Source organism: Salvelinus namaycush, chromosome 12, assembly GCF_016432855.1.
Source record: "Salvelinus namaycush isolate Seneca chromosome 12, SaNama_1.0, whole genome shotgun sequence".
NCBI classification, from domain to species: domain Eukaryota; kingdom Metazoa; phylum Chordata; class Actinopteri; order Salmoniformes; family Salmonidae; genus Salvelinus; species Salvelinus namaycush.
In genome coordinates this window covers 43,333,407-43,346,189 of record NC_052318.1, presented here as the reverse complement: position 1 = coordinate 43,346,189, position 12,783 = coordinate 43,333,407, and positions in this window count along the sequence as shown.

Here is a 12,783-nt window from a genome sequence, read left to right as displayed (position 1 = left end):
GTCTGCAGCCTTGGGTACTTCCGATTTCCCGGATATGTTTTATTTATTTAAAAAATAAAAATATTAACAACAAATCAATACAGAAAGTACATGAGGGAACACAAGTATATATAGATTATATACAATGGACAATCGAGCTAGGGGGTACAATATCACATTACAATTACACAAGGACATATACATACACTTACAATTCTAACAGCTTTTTTGTTAGTAGAGTATTTAACTGTCTTAAAATACAGTTCAATTTCTTTTTGTAGGGTAAGAAAATGTGTTTTTTTGTTTGTAAATTTACATTTGTGTATATGAAATTTGGCCAAAAGAATAATGAAATTAATGACATAAAAATGTTTCAGCTTATTTCTATCGTATGTAAAGAGTCCAAGCAGTACATCTCTCCACAATAGTGTAAAATCTTCATAAATGTGTTCAATTATAAATCTACTGATGTCTTGCCACAGTTTTCTTACATGAATACAATGCCAAAAAAGATGCAATACTGTTTCTGGGTGGTCATTACAAAAGGAGCAATTTGAGTTGATGTTTTCCTTAAACTTCTTCATATAGTGGTTGGCAGGATAATATTTATGAATCATTTTAAAGGAAACTTCCTTAATTTTGTTAACAAGTAGGTATGTGTGTGGCAACATCCAAACTTTTTTCCAACAGATATTATCAATAAATCCATTCCAATAAGGCATGACATAAGGTCCTGCTACAACATCCTGCTGAAACAAGGTTCGTATCGCTCTGTTGTTGAATGGACCAAAAGAGAAACAAATCTTTCCTACTGATGAGTCAACAGGGTCAATAGAAGGTAGGCTCTGAGGGTCAGGTCTTGACACGTTCCTGAATAACAGAGCAACACCTGAGGGAATGGCGTCTAAAACAATTGCAAAATCTTTAGGTGTTACAGGGACCTTGTAAAGTGATAAGAATTCCTTATAACTGAGTAAAAGACCCTCTGCATTTACCAGTTGGCTCACCAAGAAGATATTATTTCGGAACCAATATTCTAAAAACAAAGAAGTATTTTTATACAATATATCCCGATTATTCCATATATAATATCTGTGTGGAGAAAAATTGTGTTTATAAATTAAGGACCATGACAAGAAAACCTGCCGATGAAAAGCAGAAAGTTTCACTGGAATTTTGTCAATATTATAATTGCAAAACAACATGAAGTTAAGGCCACCAAAAGTAGAGAAGACATGATGAGGAATAAAATTCCAGATAGAAGTGGGTCTTCTTAGGAATTGTTTTATCCAATTGATCTTAAAAGTATTATTTAAAGTAGTAAAGTCCAGAAAATTCAGTCCACCATTCTCATAAGTGTTCATTACAACAGTTTTCCTAATGTAATGGGTACGGTTTCTCCAAAGAAAGTTGAAAAGCATCTGGTCTATCTCCTTGCTTATTTTACTGTCAAGATATAAAGATATTCCCAGATATGGAATGTGTTCGAGGTACGGCCAAGCGATGACTAAAAAAATCTAGGTTAGTGGTAAGGGTTAAAGTTAGGGTTAACTTTAGGAGTTTAGGAGGAGGTTATTAAAGGGTTAGGAGGAGGATTAGCTAATATGATAAGTAGTGGCAAAGTAACCAAAAAGTAATTGAAAAGTTACTAATTAGCTCAAATTATAAAGTTGTCCGTGACGAAATCCGAACATGCAACCTTTTGGTTGCTAGACGTTCACGTTATAACGTTACCAGGCAGGTACACAAGCAGTCAGGTTTACTGAGGTACAGCAGTCTGAAGTGCAATTAAAAAATATATATTTACAGGCAATGAAAACATTTCCTTAAAAACCCCACTTTACTTTAACAAAACACAATACAAAAATGAGGTCATAATAATACACAAAACTTCATAGAACTACATTGTGTTAGCGCTGTGTTTGGAAAAACAAACGTCTTACTAGGGCTGTCAATTGATAAAAAACTATGTATTGAGTTAATTGCAGGATTTGCTGTGCATTGTCTGAATTTGCTCAAAAGTGAGCTTGAATTTAATATTTTTCATAAAAAAACAAGAAAATTGACTTGATTTAAAGTAACGTTTAGCAAAATTGAGAAAGCGCACTTTCTTTAAAGATGGAATCCACCATAGTAGGAGGAAACAGCGCCACTCTTTGCCCCACTGCCATTGTTATTGTTTTTGTTTAGTTGACAAAGCAGTGGGGAGCATGAAGGTAAAAAATAAATGCAGTATATATTATGCTGTTCTATCGCACATGCAATGATGTCTGAGACGGGAAAAAAGTGTTGCTTACACTAACTTCTTTTTTGTTGTAATATCGCAAATGGACGTGGCATTTTCAACATTAAGGATTTCACCTTTAACCTCAGTCACAACTTGTTCGGCCTCCCGAGTGGCGCAGTGGTCTCTAGAGATTCTGGGTTTGAGTCCAGTCTCTGTCTCTGTCTCTGTCGCAGCCGACTGGGAGACCCAGGGACAATTGCACAATTGGCCCAGCGTCGGTTGGGTTAAGGGAGGGTTTGGCTGGCAGGGATGTCCTTGTCCCATCGCGCACTAGCGACTCCTGTGGCGGGCCGGGCGCAGTGCACGCTGACACGGTGCACATGTGCGCAGTGTTTCCTTCGACACATTGGTGCGGCTGGGCATTCTGTGGGCATTCTGTCAAGAAGCGGTGCGGCTTGGTTGGGTTGTGTTTCGGAGGACGCGCAGCTCTCGACCTTCGTTTCTCCCGGGTCCATATGGGAGTTGCAGCATTGAGACAAGACTGTAACTACCAATTAGATACCACGGAATTGGGGAGAAAATGGGGTAAAAAAAAGACAACAAGCCTGTCCTCCCCAATTAAGGTGTCTCCAACCTCCTGTGCTGCACAGAGACACACACAAAAACATATTGGCAAATGAATGACATTCATAAGCCAAAAGTATGATATCACAATCTAATCTGATTATTCTGACCAATTACCAGCCATCTTTTATTTGCATATGTATCCCCCTACTTTGAAGGGGTAAGCGGGGTAGGCTGAAGAGCAGGGATATTCAACTCTTAACCCATGAGGTCTGGAGCCTGCTGGTTTTCTGTTCTACATGGCAATTAATTGCATCCACCTGGTGTCCCAGGTCTAAATCAGTCCCTCATTAGAGGGGAACAATGAAAAGAGGTCCAGAGCTGAGTTTGAGGGCTCTAGAACTAACTGGCAATCAGGACTGTGTATGTAAATATATACACACACTTGTATCAACATGCGCACGTGATCAGACTGAGCATTTAAATTGCTGAAGGAGGTTCAAGGAAATAAATGATTACAAATATATTTTGAGGTATTTTCATGAAATAAACAAACAGTGATTTATTAGACATACAGTGATGATTTAAAAATACTATTTAAAAGACTGCATGGGGCTTTAAAAATAAACAGATTCTCTCTCTAATAAGTCAACAGCAACAGGAGGAGGCTCCACAAACAATGTACATTTTTTATTTTGAGAAATCAGCTTAACTTCCTGCATTTCAACACATTTTGTGTAGAAAAATGTTTCCGTTTTATAATGCTATTCTACACGCTAAGAGAAAATGTTGCAGTTTCAAAGCTAATATCCTTCAATTCTACACTTCTGCGTGGTCGTTTGGTAATCTGGCCCTGCAGACACGCTTGATTAGAGGTGGGTAATGGGAGGGAACATTTGGAGAAGTGAAGGTGCCTTTAAGTCCTGATAGTTTACAGCCACAATCTATGCAGGAAGAGAAACGGATAAGGAGTATCACCACCATTGGGGACACAAAATGATATTTATTCCATAGTTTATCCACAGCAACCAGCTTCACCTTGGCTCTAGGGGAAGCTCAGAGTAAGTGGCTCTGAAGCTAGGGAAGTTCTTCTCCTCGTTGGTTACCAGCATCAGTAGCATGACGTTTCCAGAGGAAATGAACGACAGATGCTCATTGTGTGTATAACATCCACATTTCCTGCACAGAGATCAAAACATGATTTAACTGAGGCAGACAATTGCACTTGGATGGAACTCATGAGTCATGAGCCAGGCATCTGAAGTAAATATCAACGGGAAAATGTTGACTGTTTCTTGTCTCCACTTTCTCACTCTGCCATTGGCACCAGGGAGTCATACACATTGATGAAGTCGTTCTGACAGTCATCCTCCGAGTTGAAGGTGTCAAACTCCAGTTGAACCTTGTCGCCTCGATCAGCATGTAGCCTCCACGCCAAGTCTGTGTTTGGAGGGTACGGAGAATCAGGAAAGCCAGGTGACTGTAAGGTGCCTGTGCGACTCTTACGGGTGTGATTGTCACATTCCTGACCTATTGTTCCTTTTTCTTTTATTTATTTAGTTGGTCAGGGCGTGAGTTGGGGTGGGTTGTCTTTGTGTGTTTTTGTATTGTCTAGGGTGTTGTATGGTTTAGGGGGTTAAGTAGAGTAGATGGTTTAGTGTTCAGTGTAGGTGTCTAGGAAAGTCTATGGTTGCCTGAATTGGTTCTCAATTAGAGACAGCTGGTTATTGTTGTCTCTGATTGGGAGCCATATTTAAGGCAGCCATAGGCTTTAGCTGTTGTGGGTAATTGTCTATGTGTAGTGTTTGTGTCAGCACTATCTGTCTTTATAGCTTCACGGTCGTCTGTTTTGTTATTTTGTTAGTTCGTGGTTAGTTGTTCGTTTCTTGTTTGTTTTTTCTCTCTTCTTAAAATAAAGATGTATTTTGCACACGCTGCGCCTTGGTCCAATCTCTCACAGCAAGACGATCGTGACAGTGATAGGAATAGGTTTGGGGGGCTGAGAGACAGACGAAGAGACAGGCAGAGTAGACAAGGTTAGTTAGCTGCACATGGATGGCCTGTGACATCCAGAAAGATAATAGTTGAAACCTTAATAGCAAATGTTGTTTCTCACCATTGATGGCCTTTGTCATACATGCATTCAGAGCTGTAGGTTTATATGATACAGTAGTATGGAGCAAAGCAAAAAATCTGGTCTGATTTTTAACATACCTCTTTTTCATCCTTGCAAAAGAGAATTAGAAGGAAATGACTACAAAAGGTCATAACATATGCTTTAATAGATAGGGATGGAGATACTGAGGTAGTATAAGGGAACATGTCACATCCCTGTACTGTACCTACAGACATTACATTGTTGATGAGCTGGTTGGCCGGCGGCCCATCCTCCCCTGCTAACTTCGCTCCAGAGGATCCATGGAGCCAAGAGTTTCACTGCAGAATCTTGACCAATCGGTACTTCGAACTCAGACAGGCAGTAGGCCACTACATTGTCCTCAATTCATCCGTTGCCTTCACTACAGTGGACAGACACATAGTGCATTGTGATTTCAATTTATATTTGAGAGATTAAGCAGCAAGAAACATAACAATCACGGGTTGAATTTAAACAAATGTACATGTACTGTCTGCTGTCACGCCTGCTCCCGCTCTTCGCCCCCAGGCACTCAAGGGCGCCAGGCTGCCCTGCATTACGCACTCCTGCCACCATCATTACACACCTGCCTTCCCTCGTCACGCGCATCAGCGATATTGGACTCACCTGGATTCAATCACCTGTTTATTACCTCCCCTGTATTTGTCAGTTCCCCAGCTCTGGTCCCCGCTGCTGCATTGATTGTCATCTGTCTTTGTATTTCCAAGTTCTGACGCTGTTCCTGTCCTGTTGCATGTCCGTTCCTAATTAAACGTCAACTCCCCGTACCTGCTTCTCTTCTGCAGCTTCGTTCCTTACAATCTGCTACCCTTTGTTGTAATGTCTTCTTGGGAGTGGTTGAGTGGAGAACAAATAGCTAAAGGCTTGCACTGTGGAGCCCACAAAATATTTATCCAGTTTTTTCATTTTAGAGTAGATCACCTTCCGCTGAAAAGTAGCAAGATAAAACTGGTTATTGTAACTGGCAGGACCTGAAATGTACAGTACTGCTCAAAATAATGGAGAAGGTGATACAGTGAGTAGAAGCAACATAAAACAATCCCACAAAGCCATTCCCACAAAGCCAATCCCACAAAGCCAATCCCACATGGCCAATCCCACAAAAAGCTTGCGCCTTCTTCACCACGCTGTCTGTGTGGGTGGACCATTTCAGTTTGTCCGTGATGTGTACGCCGAGGAACTTAAAACTTTCCACCTTCTCCACTACTGTCCCGCCAATGTGGATAGGGGGGTGCTTAGGCCTAAGGCTGAGACAATAAGAAGACACAGTGGCAGAATAAATTCAACCACACATTTGTTTCATCACAAAACCAGAGAGCATACTCCGGTGAAGTCCACACAGCATATTGCATGTAACAAACAGTACATGACCTACATCATGGGAAAAGCAAGTTAATGTTTCCGACATTTTCGGACTACTAAACAACTACTGATCGCAAAGAAAAGTCGCAAAGAAAACAGGAGCTGCCTCCACTATTCCAGCACCATTTCAACTTTAACATTTCAACATCATCAAATCACTTATGCTTAGTCGAATACAGTGACAACTAAAAGAACCCCCCAAAAATGTGTCCATCAACATAAGCTAAATATGATGTAGCTGTCACGCCCTGGCCTTAGTATTCTTTGTTTTCTTTATTATTTTAGTTAGGTCAGGGTGTGACATGGGGAATGTATGTGTTTTTGGATTGTCTAGGGGTTTGTAGGTTAAATGGGTCAGTGTCTTGTCTAGGGGTTTTGTATGTCTATGGCTGCCTAGATTGGTTCTCAATTAGAGGCAGCTGTGGTTCATTGTCTCTGATTGAGAGCCATATTTAAGGCAGCCATAGGCATTGGGTTTTGTGGGTAATTGTCTATGTAGAATGTTTGTAGCGTTTGTATTGCACTTACGTTTGTAGCTTTGTTTCGTGTTTCACGAGTCTCAAATAAAAGAGATGTATTTTTCACACGCTGCGCCTTGGTCCACTCATTATCCTCAAGACGATCGTGACAGTAGCTGTCCATGGCACAAGTTTGTTTGTGTGTGTGTGTGCGTACTTGCGAGTAGAAAGACATTTCTGCACAAAATTTGAGAGACATTTTTGTGCATATGGAACATTTCTGGGATCTTTTATTTCAGCTGATAAAACATGGGACTATGCATTTATATTTTTGTTCAGTGTATATGACCACAAGTTGGTATGCTCATGAGGCCACATATGGTATATTTGTCTCTCACTGGAGGGCCAGTAGTCTGTCTGACCAAGCAGCACTAGAGGGCGTAGAATAGGCTACATGTGAATGTGAGTGTACGTGCTTATCACTGTTGTGCAGTTAACAATAGCTCCTGCATCATCAGAGTGGTTTGTTTTGTGCAGTTTGATTGCAGTTTTACAGCATCAGCAGTATCACAAAAACGACTGCCATATTTAGACCTGGGCAGAGCGGTGTGTACTGAAACCCCGTGGAAAAGACAGACGGCTGGATGAGTGGTTGGTTTGTTTCTAATTAAATAGATTGAGTCACCTTAAACTGTGTGATCTGACCTGGAGACCTCATTCTTTTGAGGGAATTGTTTGTGGTGGTAGTTTTGCTCATTCTTCTTCTGACTCACTTTGCTGGAATATGCTGCAGCTGTCCAGTCATAGAGGTTTATGTAAGTACAAGTAAATTGCGTCAGGTACTAAACAAAAGCCCAATTTTGCCTCATGTCTCACAAATTTTGAGAAAAAGTATTTGGTAATTCAATTAGTTCTTAATATATGCTGGACTCTATGCTACTCTATCATAGGATAGATTCCACAATGTTGTTCTGCCCATATAGTCAGAAACATTTCCCTAGTAACAAAGTAACAAAAAGTAACAAAAACAGCCCCACATTTCCAAGAACCTGCACCTGATGTGTTCTGTAAGGATATAGTACCCATTTTAACCCCCAAAAACACCTTTCTTTCAATAATACTCTGCAATTGTGATTTGGGCAGTGCCCATCGACTCCTCCCCCTGGGGTGAAATGCTGTATAAATGCAGCATCAGCCCTGGAAATTGCATTTGCCTGAGAACTTAGCGGTGCCAAAACATGAAGGGATTGGGCCTGGTTGTCCTTGTACTTCTCCTGATGCTCTCAGCTGTTGAGGGTAAGCAGTGGATACAGTACCTTGGCTTTTATGTCATGGTGCCGGTGTGCATCATACCTGGAAAATGGGATAATATTAGTGGATTTTCTGATGTGTATTGGGCAGAAATGAAACGGAATTCCTAACCGTTGATATGCTTTCGGAGTTATTTTACCATTAAAGACATTATTGCAAATGTCTTATTATACAGATCGTACAGGAAATGTGTGATCTTCAATGTTAGTGTTTTAGCCTGACATCAGTTATACTGTTAACATTGATTGATCAACATCAAAGCTCATATAATAACAGTTTCTGATTTGATCAGATGAACATTTGATGTGAAAGTATTCTAGTCATTAGCAAATGATGAAAATTGTATAGTTGAAAAGTTATTTTGCTACTTATTCCATGATGGTTTTACTATTCTAACAGCTGATGATGCAGAGATGCAATATTGGACGTGTGGTTATAGAGGACTCTGCAGACGGTTCTGTTATGCCCAAGAATATATTGTTGGACACCATGGTTGTCCTCGCAGATACAGGTATATGAAGGATCTATTTGAAATGTACACATGTAACATTTTGTATCATGTATATTGTCTGAGAGACCTTGATGGTGTCTGATCAGCTTTGTCAGACATCCACAATAACAGTAGTATGTTGGATTTTTGCTGTTCTGATTGTAACACTTTTTTTGTGCTATTTCCTGTTCTTTCAAATTTTGTTGAGTTCTGTCAGCTAAGAAGTATCCGAGAGGACTTTTTGCACAAGCCCTCACTGTGTTTTTGTTCATTATTTGCAGGTGCTGTGCTGTGCGGTTTTAGCAGTGACTGACAGTCTCATACCTGCAGCAGGACATCACAGGCTGAGGACTGGTCTGCCTTTTTGACATGGATTGGATTGAAAGGGGTATAAAAATAGATGATCATGGTGGCACCTATGGAACTAATCTTGGAGACTCCTTTGGATAAAGCCTACTGTGAACAAATTGCAAGCCTTATGGTAAACGACAATGACAATGTTTGTGGAAATTTCAGATGATGTCAAGATCAATTTACAGTATTTTGCTATGGAACCTGAATATGTGTATCTGAAAGCGTGTAGTTGTGACTGCTTTCATTACAGTACATGGAACATGATACATGGTAATGCAACTAAAATAGAGTTAATTTGAAAAGCAGCACTCAAAGTACTGAAATCATCTCTAAAATACTGTAGGCTCAATCTTATAGTCCACAGTGAAATTATTTCCATAGCTATTATTAATGCATTTTCAAACAGTGGATATTTAGCTTTGGAAATGAGTGGTTGACTGACAATAAAGGCATAATAATACTTTATTTGTTGTTTTGTTTTTTATTCAAAATATCAGGTATTTGAATATTAACGTTAGATGATAGATTCCACTCTGTTGACCAGAACTGATGATAATTCAATAATAAAGGTTGTACCAGATGCTTTCATTTGACATCCTTCGACTGATGCAATGCTGTTAGTCAATAACATTGTCATGATGCTTTGGAAGGAAAGATATAAGATATATAGATAGACGCATGTTCTCTGAACACTGGTTGAATCAATGAAAACAAAAAAACGGTTTCCTTTATTTTTTGTAACTTTCTACAAATAACTGGTGTGCTTTGTACAACAAGGGGACAATGACAGTCAAGTGACTGACCCCAATAGCAGCCAGCCAGCAGCTGTGGTGGAATGGTGCTTTTGTGAATGAAGTGTAATAATTCATGCTCATGTTTATGTCATCTCACCAGTCGTTCTATGTATGAATATGTTTGTTTGGCATATTCTATGGCATACCTCTGTCATAGGCCATTATACTATGTTATATGACAATTTATTACAATGCCATACCACTGCCCTTTTAGTGGAATGGCTAGTATCTTAGACACTGCAGATGTACAGTAGCCTCTAGACTTGTTCACCTGCTGCTATCTTGGACCAGGTCACCGTTCGGTATAGTACAAATACATTGCGACCAATTCACAAATAGTAATACATCACCAAATTATATAAAACTTGCCACGAAATTCTAATTGATAGCTACTCAATGCTTTCACTAGTAACAACCTCTTATGGTTGTATGGTCATAGCACTGAGACTGCACTTGTGAAGGTGGTAAATTACCTTTTAATGGCGTCAGACCGAGGCTCTGCATCTGTCCTCGTGCTACTAGACCTTAGTGCTGCCTTTGATACCATCGATCACCACATTCTTTTGGAGAGATTGGAAACCCAAATTGGTCTACACGGACAAGTTCTGGCCTGGTTTAGATCTTATCTGTCGGAAAGATATCAGTTTGTCTCTGTGAATGGTTTGTCCTCTGACAAATCAACTGTACATTTCAGTGTTCCTCAAGGTTCCGTTTTAGGACCACTATTGTTTTCACTATATATTTTACCTCTTGGGGATGTCATTCGAAAACATAATGTTAACTTTCACTGCTATGCGGATGACACACAGCTGTACATTTCAATGAAACATGGTGAAGCCCCATAATTGCCCTCGCTAGAAGCCTGTGTTTCAGACATAAGGAAGTGGATGGCTGCAAACTTTCTACTTTTAAACTCGGACAAAACAGAGATGCTTGTTCTAGGTCCCAAGAAACAACGAGATCTTCTGTTGAATCTGACAATTAATCTTGATGGTTGTAAAGTCGTCTCAAATAAAACTGTGAAGGACCTCGGTGTTACTCTGGACCCTGATCTCTCTTTTGACGAACATATCAAGACTGTTTCAAGGACAGATTTTTCCATCTACGTAACATTGCAAAAATCTGAAATTTTCTGTCCAAAAATGATGCAGAAAAATGTATCCATGTATCCTCTCCTGTCTCAGCCTCCAGTATTTATGCTGCAGTAGTTTATGTGTCGGGGGGCTAGGGTCAGTTTGTTATATCTGGAGTACTTCTCCTGTCTTATCCAGTGTCCTGTGTGAATTTAAGTATGCTCTCTCTAATTCTCTCCTTCTCTCTTTCTTTCTCTCTCTCGGAGGACCTGAGCCGTAGGACCATGCGTCAGGACTACCGGGCATGATGACTCCTTGCTGTTCCCAGTCCACCTGGCCTTGCTGCTGTTCCAGTTTCAACTGTTCTGCCTGCGGCTATGGAACCCTGACCTGTCCACCGGACCTGCTACCTGTCCCAGACCTGCTGTTTTCAACTCTCTAGAGACCGCAGGAGCGGTAGAGATACTCTTAATGATCGGCTATGAAAAGCCAACTGACATTTACTCCTGAGGTGCTGACTTGCTACACCCTCGATAACTACTGTGATTATTATTATTTGACCATGCTGGTCATTTATGAACATTTGAACATCTTGGCCATGTTCTGTTATAATCTCCACCCGGCACAGCCAGAAGAGGACTGGCCACCCCTCATAGCCTGGTTTCTCTCTAGGTTTCTTCCTAGGTTTTGGCCTTTCTAGGGAGTTTTTCCTAGCCACCGTGCTTCTACACCTGCATTGCTTGCTGTTTGGGGTTTTAGGCTGGGTTTCTGTACAGCACACTCCAACACTCAGAAATGATTTGCAACCTAAGCATGTCTTAAGTGAGTCCGCCAGATCAGAGGAAGTAGGAATGACCAGGGATGTTCTCTTGATAAGTGTGTGAATTGGACCATTTTACATTCAAAATGTAACAAGTACTTTTGGGTGTCAGGGAAAATGTATGGAGTATAAAGCACATTATTTTCATTAGGAATGTAGTGAAGTAAAAGTAAAAGTTGGCAAAAATAAATAGTAAATTACAGATACCCCCCAAAACTACTTAAGTAGTACTTTAATGTATTTTTACTTAAGTACTTTACACCACTGGAAGATACGGCTTGTGACTAGCCTGGTGCAGTAGAGGTTAAAGGCATGGATGTTATCTGTAAACAAGTGCCACTGCTTTGTGCACTGCTTTGTATTCTTCGTCTATCAGTCTATCTTTGTACCTCTGCTATTCAGTCAGCACAGCGTGACACTACCACAATGGGGTAAACCCCACAAATCTGTTTACATGAGGCTTTCTATCGTCACAGTTATATCACAGCAAACCACACAGACCTTACACCAGCTGGTTTAGCCCAGCAATTTAGGGGGAGTGAACAGGGTGGGTTTCTGATGTTATTCAGTAGTACTTTATTTTGATCAACTGAAACTTTTTCTTTTGAAAAGAGACTTTAACAAATACCCTGCTCTATTTGAAATTAAGAATAATTGTGTCGGGTTGAACGTTGTTTAACAGAATCATGAATGCTCTTTTCTGGAACAACACGGTGTAACTTTGGATATTTTTCTCTTTAGTACTGTACTGTTTGATGTGTATTAAAATAATTAACATTAAAGAGTAAGATTAAATTATTATTAAATTATGGGCAGATAATTAAGTGTATGCTTTGCTTTGACAGTGAGTCATAAATACGTATATTTTTTGACTGGCAGAACAAACCTACCTCCATGTCAATGACTGTTCATGGCCTTATCTCTGCAGATAGCTAACCTGTATCTCTGCAGATAGCTAACCTGTATCTCTTCAGATAGCTAACCTGTATCTCTGCAGATAGCTAACATGTATCTCTTCAGATAGCTAACCCGCTAACCTGTATCTCTGCAGATAGCTAACCTGTATCTCTTCAGATAGCTAACCTGCTAACCTGTATCTCTGCAGATAACTAACCTGTAGCTAACCTGTATCTCTTCAGATAGCTAACCTGCTAACCTGTATCTCTGCAGATAACTAACCTGTAGCTAACCTG